The sequence below is a fragment of the Cygnus olor genome, chromosome 13 (assembly GCF_009769625.2).
Source record: "Cygnus olor isolate bCygOlo1 chromosome 13, bCygOlo1.pri.v2, whole genome shotgun sequence".
Classification (NCBI taxonomy): Eukaryota; Metazoa; Chordata; class Aves; order Anseriformes; family Anatidae; genus Cygnus; species Cygnus olor.
The window spans coordinates 3,050,461-3,065,357 of NC_049181.1; the positions used below are offsets into that span (position 1 = coordinate 3,050,461).

Below are 14,897 nucleotides of genomic sequence, written 5' to 3' on the forward strand. Positions count from 1 at the left end.
AGGCCGAAGAAAAAAATGAGATGCAATTGGCAGATGCTTTCCAGAGTAACAGGAAATTGGTCTACACGTCCACCTTGGGCAGAGCAAAGAAAGGGTTGATGCCCTGCAATGCATGCAAAGGGAAAGGTTGCAACAGGTGGACAGGGAACTTATTTAGATTAGATGTTTTGAAATCAGCTGGGTCTGAGGACCTTGGTTTTAAAGTAGTTAAATAATGGTGGATGAGATGTCTGTGTGATTAATGGCTAATTTTGAAAAGTCATGGGGGGATGAGTGAGGTATCAGAAGACTGGAAAGGAGGAAAGAGGTGAAATTGCTTGGAAATTGTAGACCAGTTGACTTCAGATCAACTAGAAAAATACTGTGACTAATAAATAAACTGTAAGTGCTCAGAAGATAACAGACAACATGGATTTGTCAAGAGCAAGTTATGTCAAACTAATCCGATTTCCTTATATAACAGAATAACAGTCCATACAGGACAAAGGTGGAGCAGTAGATGTCACGTGTCTTCATGTTAGGAAGATTTCTGGTCGTGTCTTAGGTACCATTATCATAAACCAATGAGAAGAACATGGTCTAGATTAAACTAATACGGATAGATGCAAAACTGCTTTGAAAATTGTATTTGGAGAGTATTTATCAGTTCTTTTCAAAATCAAAAGCAAGAGAAAAATTGGGAACACAGCAGGTTGAAACTGTAGTATTAATGTTATTATTTCATTATTTTCTGTTCCTTTACTCTCTGTAACAAAGAGGATATGATACTCTTTCATCACAGTTTATCTCCTTATGGCCATTTTAACTCTGGTTGTCAGAATGGGGATTCATTCCTCTTGCCCTAAGGATGTGGGTTTCTCATGATTTCTCAAACTGTTCTTGGATTTGCTTTTACCAGTGAGAGGGTTGAGAAAAGAGATGCACACACACACTGCCTTCTTCCTGACACTTCAGGCTTCACCATGCAGTACAAGGCAAGTTCAGGCTTTTTGTGTTAAAGAGAATCTCAGGAAAACCAGCAGTGTTTGTTCTTTCTGGAAGTTCTATTCAGAGAATACAGCTCAATCAAATTGCTAAAACAATGCATCCTTTAAGACCCTTTTAAAAAAAATTCTCTTGACTAATTGTGTTGCAAAATACTCGAGAGGGGTCACTCCACTTAATAGAGATTTTTAATAACATAAAAAGACAATTTATTCTTGCCTTAATATGACAAGTTTTTATCTCTAGGGAGGACTGGGTATAGATTGAAGTTTAAGGGACTCTTTCTTTGCTAGGTCAATTTTCATGAAAGCAACTGGGATGAGGAGGAATTTATCCCTATGAGTTTGATCCAGACGCACGTCAGTCGTAAAACCTGGGGAGACATCAGGTGTGCTTCCCTACTGGTGTGTCAGGAATGTTGCGTGCGGCTGCCTAACAGTAATTAATTCTAATTATTTGCATTCTAAAATTATGAATTCTAGCAGCCAAGTTACATTTTTCTGTATATGCCAAGTGTTACATTTCATAAATATTATTATTAGGACATAAATGAATATGAATCTGCAGTATGAAGGAGAGAGTAGTGGCAATAGTGGTTAAGACAGGATAGCATGCTGGGTTTATATCCAAAAAATTACTGTTCGCAGAGATGTGATAAAAGCGTGTTGGCTTTGGAAAAGGAAAGCTACTTAAATTAGAGCTCCTGGGTAAAATGTCTGGGCTTTTGCTTCTCATGGGCAATTGCTACCAGTTACTGCAGGATTAAGTTGTGACCTAAGGATTAGAATGCATGCACAGAATTTGGGGTAAGTTTTGGACATTTATTTCCTGTCTTATTTTCCTCCCAATTGTAGTTAATATTTTTAGCTTATATTGTGCTGCCCTGCCCAGGACAGTATCTTAGACTATTTCATTTTTTTTACACTAATTACATCCTGTGTTTAACGTATAGTCTGTAGAAAATGTAAAAAGAGGAGATACTCTTTTTCAATTTTGCCATCTTATTCCAATGGCAGTTGCAAAGGGATGGTGCTTGTTAACAAAAGAAAGGGTCTGATTTTAAGGGCTGCAAATCAATCTGTAGGATGGGATTTGAATCACTGTCAGTGGAAGGAAAGTGTGTTTATAATAACTATAATCCCACGTGTTCATAATTGGCATAATTAGAGGCTATATGCACAATTTCCCTGTAGAGAAGAAAGATAATGATTTGGAAACCTTGTTTGTTAGGGGTTTTTGTTGTTGTTATTGTTTTTTAATATACTTTTATTAAAAAGGAAAAGGAAATCTGGTATGTGCAGCAGCTTCTACTTTTACTCATGTGGGAACTTCAGATAAAATAGTGGCTTCCTTTACATGATTTGTACATTATTACAAATCATCATGTTGCAGTCTGTTTCACAAAGGCTTGTTGGAAATCGTGATGTTTTGTCAGGATATATTTGGATAGCTTCTTGATACATATCCCAGAAATGAAGTTGGTGTGTGCTAGAAACTTGCACGCTTTTTTAATTTTGCCCAGAATACATATTCTAGATCTAATTTTCTGTAGAGTTGTGTGCTTTCGCCAAAAGCTTCCAAATCTAAGAGAACATTAATTCCTCTATATCTAGAAAAAGAAAACCAGTACTTTCTGAAAAGCACACACTTGAGGAATAACATGTATTTTATGCATTCTGAAGAGATAAATCTCAACTCCTGCTGCTCAGTCCTATGAGAATTTTAATTGTCTAGATTTTTATATGTTGCTGCTGAAAACGCTAAAAGAAAATCATGCCGTCCTGTTGTTAAAATGTCGGTTACGGGCTTTTGTATGAAATGCCCGTTCTGTAGGCCACAGGTTATAGTGAGACCAGTAATAGGTAGCAGGCAGGCAGTGAAATGTTTCTGATATTCTCCAAATTCTTTTTGCAATGGTCAACTTTAGTAGAAGGTGATTCAGTAGGAACCGTAAACATTTCAATTTGCTCTCTCCAAATGGTAGTTTCTGTAATAAAAAGTGAATTTTAATGACGAGGGGAAACTCATTTGAAACAAAGAAAGCCGTCTGTTAGTTTTATTTTGATTGACAAGCGTGCCAGGGATAAACTGTTGGCTGACACTAGAACATGCCTCATCAGAGCAGTCTACAATGTCCCCAAAGTCAGCTGAAACGTTAAATAACATAGAGCATCAGGATCTTGGAACAGTTTGAGCGACAGGAAACAAACTGTTTTTTGTTTTTCATTTGGTTTGTTTGTAGGTACAAAAAGGAATCTGGTGAGTGTTTACATCTTCCCATGACATTTTGCACTAATACTGTTGCAAACAGATTACAGAGTGGAATATTAAATGAATACCACAAAAGGAACTCCTGGTTTTCAGTTTCCCCTAGTGCTGAATGACAGTAATCCTCTCTGACAAAAGAGGGTTATTGCCATTAGTTAATCCTGTTATGTAGTTCCCTCAACAGTCTGTAACACACGTTGATAAAGACTGGGAAAATCCAAAATGTCAAATTAAGAGACCACTCTGATCATCTTGACCGTAAGGGCATAGCAGTAACACATCAGCAGAGTATTTAACTTCTGGATCTAAACCGAAACGATGTTTTGGGGCTGAAAGATGCGCGCTGTTGTCGGAATTCCCCTCTGGCTGCTGTTTGCCTGCGGAAGGGATGACTTCAGCCACCTCCTGTGCACGCGCTGTGAGTGCGGGAGAGCTCTCGCGCATCAGGCTGGGAAGTTTGTTTCAGAGGCAGAGCCTCGACTCGCACTGCTGCCCTCCGCTTGCAGCTAGGACTCCAGAGCCAGCTGAGTACCCGTACTGTTAATCATCTTTGTTACCATCATGAGGAGGAGGCGGCAGCTGCTTTTTTGAGCTAATACTGTCTGCCGCTTTGCAGCAGTACTTCCCAATAGAGTCACGTCACTTGAGGATGGTTTAAAGCATATCCACAGCGTCTGCTAAAATGGAGATAGAAGTTTTAGTTCCATCTGGTGAAGTTGAGGATGTTCCTGCACTTGTATTGTGACTTTGCTGCGCTTCTTTAAAATTTGAGTGATTCGAGTGCTTTCCCTCTTTCAGAGCCTGTGATGATTTTTTTTTTAACTCTTGCAAATCTGAGTGAAACACCAGCAAGAGAGTATGAACTCATTGTCAATGCAGGAGACACTCATTTCTCTTTATCTGCCTATGTATTTCAGTGCTTTTCTATGAGAAAATACTTATGGGAACGTGGCAGGACAATCAAAAGCACTGGGCTCTCTTCTTATCTTTTCATATTCTTAACCATAGTTCTTCTTTGATAGCTAATATTTTTCTACTTAATCTTCAATAGGCACAAGTTTGGCTTAACTAATTTTCACAGAAAAATTATTAAATTCTTATGCAGGATAGAATTTAATCCGAATGGTTGCTTACTGTGCTAGATACCTAATCTAAACATTTATTTTCACAATATTTGTAAACATTTGGAATGATCATTTCAAAATGGAATGTGTCTTTGGATGCCAGGTGTTTGGAATAATTCAGTTAGGATCTCTTCGGGATACCCAGTAGGAATGGTTTCACAGCGCTGGTCTTTTTTCTTTTTTTTCTTTCTTTTTTTGTTCGTTTTCTGAAGAGCACATGATGTGGTGAAAGGGAGGCAATTCTGTTGTAACAATCTAATCTATCAAACACAAGCCGATTTTTTTTCAGAATACAGGAATTACTTTAATCACTCTGTTTTTTCTTTAAATAAGCCTACACTGAAAATCTGTAGCTCAATGCTGCTGCTTGGAAAATGGCTAGCCATTTATTTCTAGTCATAACAATTGAAATCCAATATTTATTCATTTACCACTCAGTAATATATTTGACAGATGTGTTGAATAACTGAGTAAATTGCTGCCTTTAAACTCCTAGCCATTTTTTTAAGTTCACAATACCTAGAAACACCACTGATAATGTAGTAGCTGTAATATCTACAAATGAATGTTGTTGATATGCGACTTATTACTGTGATTATTGCTGCAGGTTAGGATTTTTTTTTTTAAAACACTGATTCAAATTCACCCTGAATAAGCTGTTACTGTGAGTAAAATCAGTTCAGTAAATGATGGGGAAGTCAGATCCCTAGTGTTCCCCTTACAAAGAGAGTTGGTTTGGGTGGTTTGTACCCGTCAGAGGTGTTAGCTGTGATTGATGTAAGTAGGCATCTCACAGCTCGTTCTCTGTATAAAGCTCTGAACACACATGGAGCATCTTTTGCTTGTTTCTTTTTTAAAAAGTAATTAATGAAGTCAAACATCAAGGTGCTGGTCCCCATAACGACTGCAGAGAGAAAATCGGAGTGTTCGTCTGAGGACCCTGCCGGTGATGCAAGAAGCTGACACGCAGCCTGCGAATCGGGTCCATCACCCAGCTTCAGGGGGTGATGGTGGGTCTGGTGGAGGGCGTAACGGACTGAAGACACACAGCAGCAGAGGATGTTTGGTCACAATGAGGTCAGCCTTGTGAGGCTAGCAGAAGAATGCAATTTTGTCTTCTTATTGTGAGGCAGATGTTAAAGATATCTACGGGAAAGGTCCCAGGAACACCGACAGTAAAGTCATAATGGTAACTGATGATTTTATGGTTTACGTCTAGTCCAGCTGGATGCAGAAGTATTTTATATGTATGCTAATTATACCAAAATTGTAGGGAGGAGAAAAGCAGTATAGAAGAAAACCTTCCAAGTAACTGCGTTATATTTATGGAAATGATTCTCACAGACCGGTGAGAGATTGATTTGCTAGGGCTTGTTACTGAGTTCCTTCTAGCATTGAACCTCCATCTGCTTTCCTCTGGTCATAGATAATTTGTACTGAATCAAACGTGATTTTGTAATGCTATTTCTTGTGTAGAATCTTTCATTGCCTACATAATACTTTTTTTTCTTGAATTATTTGCCTAAGTGGTAGATCTGTCCACTATTCTTTGACCTTTTGTGTGAGACTTTTGAGGTAGGCTAACTACAGGGAGGTGACAGAAGCTCCTGCAAAGGGAGGAGGCAAAAAATCTGACACAGGTGTGGTGGCCCTGGTCGTTAGGCACCTGACTCTAATTACAGTTTTTTGTTTTTTGTTTTTTTTTAATATGTATCTCTTACAGTCCTCTTTGTTACAAAAATTAGTGGTCTTTGGGAGATGAGTTTTTGTCTTGCAGTTTTTCACTGGGAGTGTTGATTCATCACTTCAAGTTTTTCAGGACTAAATGGTAAAATGGAGAAAACCTTTCTATGTTCACTTCCTTGCTTGTGTTTTGTAGCAAGCCAAACTGCTGCGGAGTAGCAGACATAGCTGGCTTTGCAGATAACTGAAAGATGTAATAAATCATTTATTTTGTAACTAGATCAGTCAACGGTGGAAATCGGTGAACTGAGTTTTTTGATGTGTACAAACTTGGATTCTTCTGAGTGAGCTACATGTGATCAAGGCCCACCCCAACTGTGAAACCACTGTTGGCCACTCCCAGGTACCAAATCGATACCAGACATTAAAGTCTGAAAATGTACCTGCATCTTAGCAGTCATGCTATAGGCGCCATTTAGTGGGCTGTTTTGTTTTGACGTCAGTTGATTTACCTAAGAAGGGTGTTTAATGAAAGCGAGTTACTTGGCTGCACCGACAGCCTGTGAACAAAGCTTGGTGTTGGTGATAGATGTAATAATGTTGAGCTGTAAGGTCATCAGAACCTTACTTGATGGTGTGTGATAGCAAGTGAAAGCGAAGTTGTGTTTGAGTGCAGCACTGTACAATGAACTGAAATCCTTTCCCAGTAGCTGTAGTTTTCTGGGCCAAAACAACTTTTGCTATCGGCATACAATACCTCCCCGTGCTGTTTTTGCCACTTGAACAATGAACTTGACTGTGATTAGTAGCTGATCTAAAATTCGTTGTTGTTTATTTTTTATGAAGTTCTTTGCCGTGCTCTCCTTGTGGCTCGTTGCCACATCCTTCACTGTGTAGCTCAGATGAGAATCTGTTTTTTTCGTTTCTAAGGAAGTGGAGCAGGAACTGCTTCCAGTCAGCTTCAGCGGCTCAGCCAGCTTTGCTCTGTCAGTAATACAGGGTACTGAAATAGGGAGCTGAATAATTCCCCTTTATGGCAGCTTCCAGTGGGCCAAGGTGGGTAAAATGAAGTGTCTGGCATCCACAAACTGTGTTATGGTGCAGTGCAGGAATTGCAGGCATCTCATGGCAGAGATGAAGACAAGGGCATTGCAGAACTATTTCTTGGTATCTCTGCAAAGCCAGTTGCACAGTCCTGCATTGCTTTTTATGCTCAGTAACTAATTAGAAAGGAGTTATTTTTATTTCTCCAATGAAAACTCAAAAACTGCTTAAGTCTTTAAAACCAGGTTGCCTAAAAAAGATAATAGGAAATAGTGACGTGAATAATTTTGTTTGTAGAGTACTGGGGGTTATGCACAGCGTTCAGACAATCTCAACAGGGTACTGTCATAAACATGGAGGCAGCTGTGTGTGTACTTGAGTATGTCATGGTAAATGAATTAAAATGTACCAAATGTAGTTATATGACTTTGCCATTGTCCATATTTCTATCCTGAGACTATCAGTTTACCTTCAAACAGACATTGGTCTGAAGTACAATTTTCTTTTTCGTAATCTGGAGGTCATCTTTGCTCAGATAATGAGTTAAGAACATCAGTAGCTTCTGCGTTGGCACAGACCGACATAACAGCCAAAATGGGACTGAGGTTCCCTTTTCCTCCGGGAAAGCTGCAGGTGATCTGTTCTCATAGTCTTTTGTGGAAGCACAAGAGATGCAAATAAGTGAGTGCTGATGAAAGAGTATGTTTTATTTTCTCACTTCATCTCCTGCCAGAAAAACTTAATGGTATTTTAGACCTGATATTACACCTCAGAAAAGGGGTAATGCATCTTTAAAAGCTAAACTACATCTTCTTTACTTTTATCAAATTCTCTATAAATCTTTCATGACAGTTTATTTAACAAAGTGTCATTGAAACTGTATAGATGATTGATGTGACCCATGTAAGATCAACATGAAATGTTTGTAAATGTCAGCAAAATGTGACCATCTAGAAGCAAGTAAGGATGGTGTTACTGTGAAAGTGAAAAACAAACAGAAAATGTTTATCTTAAGATCTTTGCTTTTTGGGATGAAATTACAAATTCATAGAAGTATTATATGATTTTTCTTGGAGATCATGCCATGAAGCGGGGGAGGAGGATCAAGATTTGTCTTGACATACTATGTTTTTACCATTGGTTTCTTTCACACTGGAAAATAGTTTTTCCCTCACCTATTAAAAAAAATCCCTATTTCATTTCTCAGAAGAATGTTATTAATTTGGATGAAAAAAGTAATAGAAAATTAACCAGAGTCTGGATAAACTGGCTTTATTCAAACAGCTCCATTCATCAGAAGAGCTGGAAAGAAGTTGAGGTTCCGTTGACCTGAAACTACTCTGAAGAATGCAGATTGTATGAAAACAAAGCTGGTGGTATGTGTGCACTGTCACCAGAAGTTTCCTTAAGGTGTTGACTTGTTAACCTTATGCCAATGCCACATTTCTCATTTTTATTTTTATAAATTTAATTTAAAAGTATTTGGGAGTAGATTCAACTGGAATCCTTCTGAGCAATTGATTTTTTGGTTCATGTTTTTGATACTCTTTATTACTATCATATATTTTGCCAGGATCCTGGGGGTCAAGGAAACCTGTGACTTTTGGCATTTCTAGAGCCCTCCAAATGCCCTGGGGCCTTGCACAGTAGCTAGTGAGGCTCAGCAACCTTTAAGTGGTCATTGGGCATCCTGCACAAAATTGCGAGCCTGTAGCATCATCATGCCCTGCATTTTTTAGTTCTTGGTGGTTTTGGTGGGTTTTTAGATACAAATAATGTCCTGGCTCCTTAGCAAGTTTACAACAAGAAAATTTTTGTTCGTTATTTCATCCCTGAGAAGAAATATGGAGAACCTTTCTTTTAGTCTGTGGCCATGCATTTGCTGTGATAAATTCGTGTTGTTTTAATGCTAGGTAAGTCTTCTGTTTTGCTTTAGAATAAAGAATCTAGGTTAAAGACCTGCTGATTCCTGGATAGCATTAAAAACATAGGGTGGCAGTAATCACCAATAGTTTGGCTAGGCTTCTTCTCCACATACTTCAGAGTTCATCTGCATCGCGCTTGAGTGTCGAATAAGTGGACCTCCTTGCCTGATAATGATGAGAGATTTTTTGGCTAGTGAACCAGGTACTGCTCACATCAGCCATCAGATTTGCAGCAGACGTCCACTTTTGTATGTCCTTCATGGCAGATTTGATCAGCCACCAGAATTTGAAGGAAAAAATAAATATCACCAATTGATTATGGGCATACATGTGTGTTCATGTGCATGCGGTTCCCAGTTTGCTTCTCAACCCAGTTCAGTGCAAACCATCTAAGGTCTTAGGGCCCAGGCAGGGCCCTTCTTCATTCATAACCAACCAAAACAGCTGTAATCCTCGTGAACAATGCTGCTCAATGTGCTCCAAAGGAAGTTCGTGAGAGCTGGAGATAAAAACATTTTTGGTCAACAGCCAAGGAGAGTCTGAGCCCAAGCCTGACGGTTTTTATAGTGTTGCAAAACTTGTATCTTTGCCAAGACCTTCCCACAGTAACCGAAGACAAGGTACTACAGCTCACAAACATATTGTGAAAGAAAGAAAGAAGAAAAAAAAAAAAAGAATGTGAAGGTGAAAATATAATCTGCTCTGGTATCCACTTGGACAAAAGCCTTTACAAATTGCTGTAATAAGGTGATAAGATACTGTGGTAATAAAAATCTTGTAAATCAGACATGTTTGTATTGCTTTTAAATTGAACTAAGCAGACATCAAAGGAAGATGATTGAAAAATTTAATATCTAAAATGGGAGATAAAAATGAATCTGAAGGAGAGAAAAATCAAATACTCTATGCTAATGCATTTTCAGATGCTACAGGACAAATTTCAGATGCTACAGCACGGAAGCTGTAGTCAAATCAGCAAGTATTGATTGTGATCTGATCCAGCCATTCCTGGCCTTCTGTTGTTGTTGTTCCTGTGAGCCCTTCAGCATTTTCAGAAAAAGTATGCAGATGCACATATCATGTATTTTACGATGTAGGTATGCACGTAAACTGAAAACATTGGAGACACGGTATTAGCTGTAGTGTGCTGCAATGTAACTAATGACTCGTTGCTGTCATTGTCTGGTAAGGGGGGAAGCTCTGACATACGGAAGGCAATAACAAGACCGTGCTGTTACGAAAAGCCCAAGTGTCAAGTAGCGTTGCTCAGGTAGCAGGAAGCACTCAGGTTACGCTGACATGCCTAATGACCGCAGTGCCCCATTTGGAAAAGTATTACTTCAGATGCACTTAAATGATTGTAAGAGGTACTTAAGTGCTTTTGGAAGAAGCACTGAAAAGGTGGGGGCCATTATTTCCTTCTGCATGCAGGTGTGTGTGTGTGTCTGCATAAACACGGAGTGAAGGGAAGGAAGATTGCTGAAGTTCAAGTAAATATGTTTGTGTCAGGTATGTGATCAGTGAGCTGCAAGAAAAGCAGCCTGTCTTACTCATTTGTAAACTTCCTTCGTTTCAAACTAACTTAGATTTCTGAGTAAATTTACTTTTTCATCATAATTAAATGGTAATCTAGCATGTGGTTATCACCCTAAATGCAGTAAGTCCTGAAGCTGGAAGTTAAGCAGAGAGTATGAGTTCATGCTAGTATTTTTAACATGGCCTCACCATGCTACGGCTGTATCCTTGCACGTGCAGAGTAGGGGTATTTCATGGGGTAAGGAACATGCAAATATCATCCACTTAATTGGCAGTTACAGTTTTCTGTGCTCTCACAGTACGGAGAAGGCTGCGCTGTTAATAGAAAAGCAAAGAGACTGAGGCCTGTAGGCCACAGATACAAACCAGTAGTTTTTCTGTTCATTCCTTGGTACTGTATTTGCTAAGTATGAGAGCTGCACATGCCTGTAATATTTTCAGCTGCAGCTTCAAGAATTTCTCTTAAAAATTCACTTCTGAAACAGCAAAACAGAAAACAGCCAAAACAAAAGCGCGCACACAAAACCACTCCTACCGGTGTTCTGATATGAGGAGCTTTGCATGTCTGCAAAATGAGGAAATTAGGGAAGCTGAAGTAGAGTCCAAACAATTTTCTGCTTCCAGATGTCTTCAGGATGTGGACATGAGCAGAACGCTCACTTCCATGGCTCTTTGAACTTTCATTTAAAATATGGGTACAGAGATTTAAGAATGATTTTGCCACCTGGTCTTATATTTTATGTATGTATGTACAGACACACATGCTGTAATAGTAACTACCTCGGGCTTTTTTTTAGTTTTCTCTTAATAACCCTGCTTTTCACTGCAGGCTCTATTTTGTCCTGATTACAATACCCCTTACCAAGAAAGCTCTGATGTTTTTTAGTGCAGCACATAGACATCGGACTTACATGGGGCAGAAAGTGGAATAATCAGAAAGGAGAAAAGAGCTATTGCAACTGTATGGCATCCGTGCAGTCAGGTTCAGTGAAAAATGCATATTCTTATTTGGACATTGTCTTTTATAAGCATTTGGTGCCCTGCTTGCCTTCAGTGTCTAGTTCACTCATTTCACTCTTTTTTGAGTAATTTGGGTAAAAGATAAAGCCTACTGCATATGACAGAAGCAATATTTTTTGGTGTTTGGCCATTTCTACTACTAAGTTTTTACTACTTACAATGCAGAAAAATGGTGGGAGTTCATTTTTAGCATGCATGTGTGAACAATCCTGAAAGCTTAACCTTTCTTTAAGGGAAAAAGGGAATTTGATATCTAAAATCCCACCTGAGCAGTAGCTTCCTGTTGCACTTAGTTTCACTTAATTATAGAGAGCAGATAGTCAGTAATTCTTGGAAGATGATAAAGATTAATTTCTTTAGTTTTCTCAGCTAAAGGAATATGTAAAATAAATGGATAGCCGTGAGTGTGAAGTTCTACTGCGTCTTCTGATTACTTTGTATGTTATATCCGTTGCGTGCATTAAACATTACAAAAGTAGACATTGTTCTAAAGATTACTGCATAGGGTTTTTCTTCAGCAGAAAGGAATACTGATGGCTTGAACTGGCAGCCAGCCAACTCAAATTCTCGGTGGAAATCTATAGCTGGCTTTGGCTTTAGTCTTTAATTGAAAAACGAAAATTAAAATGTAAAATGTAATTTGTTTGAATGTAGAGAAAACTGAAATACATACAAATGTACCTTTCTTGTTAGGCTCATACGGGTAAAACGACACGGTGCTTTCTACAAATAATCGGTGTTGCTATAAAAGAAACCCCATTTAGTGACAAGTTTGGACATCTTAGTTTGGAGGGTTACTTTGAAGGATGCCCGAGGGGTTGACCATTAGTAGCATATTTTTTTTTCCTGAGAGAAATACTGAACGTGAAAAACAGCAAGGATTTTCATGACAGAAGCTCCAAGATGAGGTACTTTAGGAACCAGAGGAGCTGTCTTCTGCTCAGAAGTTGTGGCTTGAACCATCTGTCTGTTAGAGCTATCAGAAGGAATATGTAGGTGTGGTTTAACATTGTTTAAATTTTAAAAACTTCAGCTTAATGTTCATATAGTAAAAGGCAAGATGCATTAAAGTATGGAAAGCTATTAATTTAGAACAGTTTTTATTTTCTGGTTTGAAGCCAGATGTTTGTTGGTGTCACCTTCCAATCTAATGAGTGCTTAAATGGCTTTCTCCCCCCTCTTTTACACTCCCTAACTTCATGTGAAGAAAAATCAATTCCCAAAGGCCTGCAACACATGGACATATTTGATGAATGAGAAATATCAGTGGCATTTGCTCATACTGCAGCTTCTTAAAAGAATTTAAGACAAACAGGTATTGTTAAGATAGTCTGAGTGATGCTGTTTTTAAAACATCAGATAAAACTGCCTGCTATTTAGCAACTCTGAATGGCAAGCAAAAGCACAGGTTATGTTCATTAGAGTTAGGAAAGACAGTGAATTCCCATGAAGTCATTATTTGTGGCTAGGAAGAAGGGAAGACATGAACATTTTGAGGGTTTCCTGCTGGTACTTCCAGTGGAAGTGAAATTCCGGGGCAGGCTGTAACGCCTGGGTGTAATGCTGGTGGGGCTGTGACGCTCCGCCCGGTTTCATCTTTACCCTCCTTTGAGAACTCTTGAGAACTTGAGGCTTTTTCAGCTCTTTCCTGTTCAGCTGCATGCACGATTTACAGAATTTTGGTAGTTTGTGCACGATGAACGAAACTGTCAACCAGTTTACCATGTGCACACACACAAAAGCCAGGGGATGCCAACTTTATAAACTATATCAAACTTTAATTAAAATAAACTAATTAGTTAGTAGCTACTGCAGGACAGATGTTCATGAGATTTTTTTGCAATAAACTGAACAACAGCAAGATAGGGAGGTTTTCAGGAGTGTCAATATTATTAATTCAATTAACGCATAAAGTCACGTAGCTTTTAATGCTGTTTTTGCCTCTAGTGTATTTGTAGCCTCTGTATACTGATCACCTTACGGATGCAATTTAGAATATATTTTGTCTTCTTCCTTGTATATAGAATTAGATTTCCCTAGTTTTACAAATGAATAATGTCAATTTGTTAAAAAAAAATATTTTTCCATTCCGCATTCTTCAGTTTTTCCGCCAAGTGCAGCTGTTATGTAAGCCACGGAGCAGTATATGAATATCACATGGGAACTGAAGCTTTCTCGAGGGGTAGGGGAGGATGTCGTCGCGTACAGTGTGAGCGACTGTGCTGCTCATGTGTTGTGACAAGCCATCACGTAACAAGCACGGATAAATGCCCCGCCCCGCGTGAAACGCCATTATTATATATTCTGTTTATAAAACACTGCTAAAGAAAAAGTGTCAGTCAATCAACGGCGCAGTGACATAACGCACTGAAATGGGTGGGCTGGCGACGATGCGCGGTGTGGGGCGCTGAACGCACCCGAGGAGTGGATGGGAGGAGGTCGCGTGGCGAAGGTGCTCCTCGCCCCGGGGTATGGCACGAGAGGGAGATTCTTGGTCGTGTGTGGAGCTCAACTAGTTGCTTTAAAACCGTTTGTTGTAATGGGTTTAACATCTCGTATTTTTTTTCCAGACTTTTCTCTTGCATTGTACCATACAAATACGTATTTTTTTTTTTTACTTTGCTGAGATGTTATCTTTATAATTTTGAATTGGAGTTGATGACTGATGTTGAAACAACTACTTTTCGTTCCCACCCAACAGCTTCACTAAAATGCAAGTTTAAAGAGAATAGAGTAGAGAGAGAAAGTTAAATCAAGGCTGCTGAAAAGTGTGAACTTTTCCCAATCGGTTGTGGCGAGGTTACTTTCTTTGCATTTTGAGAAATAGCTCAAATCATAAGGTAGATGAAATTTTCTTTGCATTGTACCAGTGAATTTAATGCTTGTGAAGGATGCTGGAAGTACGCTGACGTGTTGTGTTACTGAAGGCAAGTTCATGAGTGGACGGCATCACTCTCCATGGTCGCCTCCATGCCTTTACCTGGTCAGCACAGGGGTTCAGAGCAGTGCTACAGCCGGGTCGCTTCTTGGTGGTCAGAAAGGGAGGCGTCAAGGATCCTGCATTACCATCAGCTGTGGTATTTATCCTGTGCTCCATTAACTCATTTTACATCAGCTATTCACAACTTATTCTTATGCATTTATATGTTCTGCAATTGCTATAATTGCTATATAGAAGCTAATAGCTAGATGGAAACGAATTGTTTAAAGCAATTGTATAAAACATTTGGTGGAAGAATGTAAATAATAGACCGGTTTTAATAACATATATAGCATGACTGTAAGATGTGAGCTGTGTCTTGGTAACAAGACA

General features: G+C 38.9%; 1 protein-coding gene and 1 long non-coding RNA gene across 3 annotated transcripts in view; both read left to right on the forward strand.

The window, feature by feature from the left end:
* DACH2 (dachshund family transcription factor 2) overlaps positions 1–14,897 on the forward strand; it is a 289,576-nt gene that overhangs the window by 107,981 nt on the left and 166,698 nt on the right. The window lies entirely within an intron of this gene.
* LOC121077310 lies at positions 5,090–9,905 on the forward strand. The gene is made up of 3 exons (XR_005823978.1): positions 5,090–5,565; positions 6,990–7,115; positions 9,147–9,905. It is a non-coding gene; the product is annotated as an uncharacterized LOC121077310 (long non-coding RNA).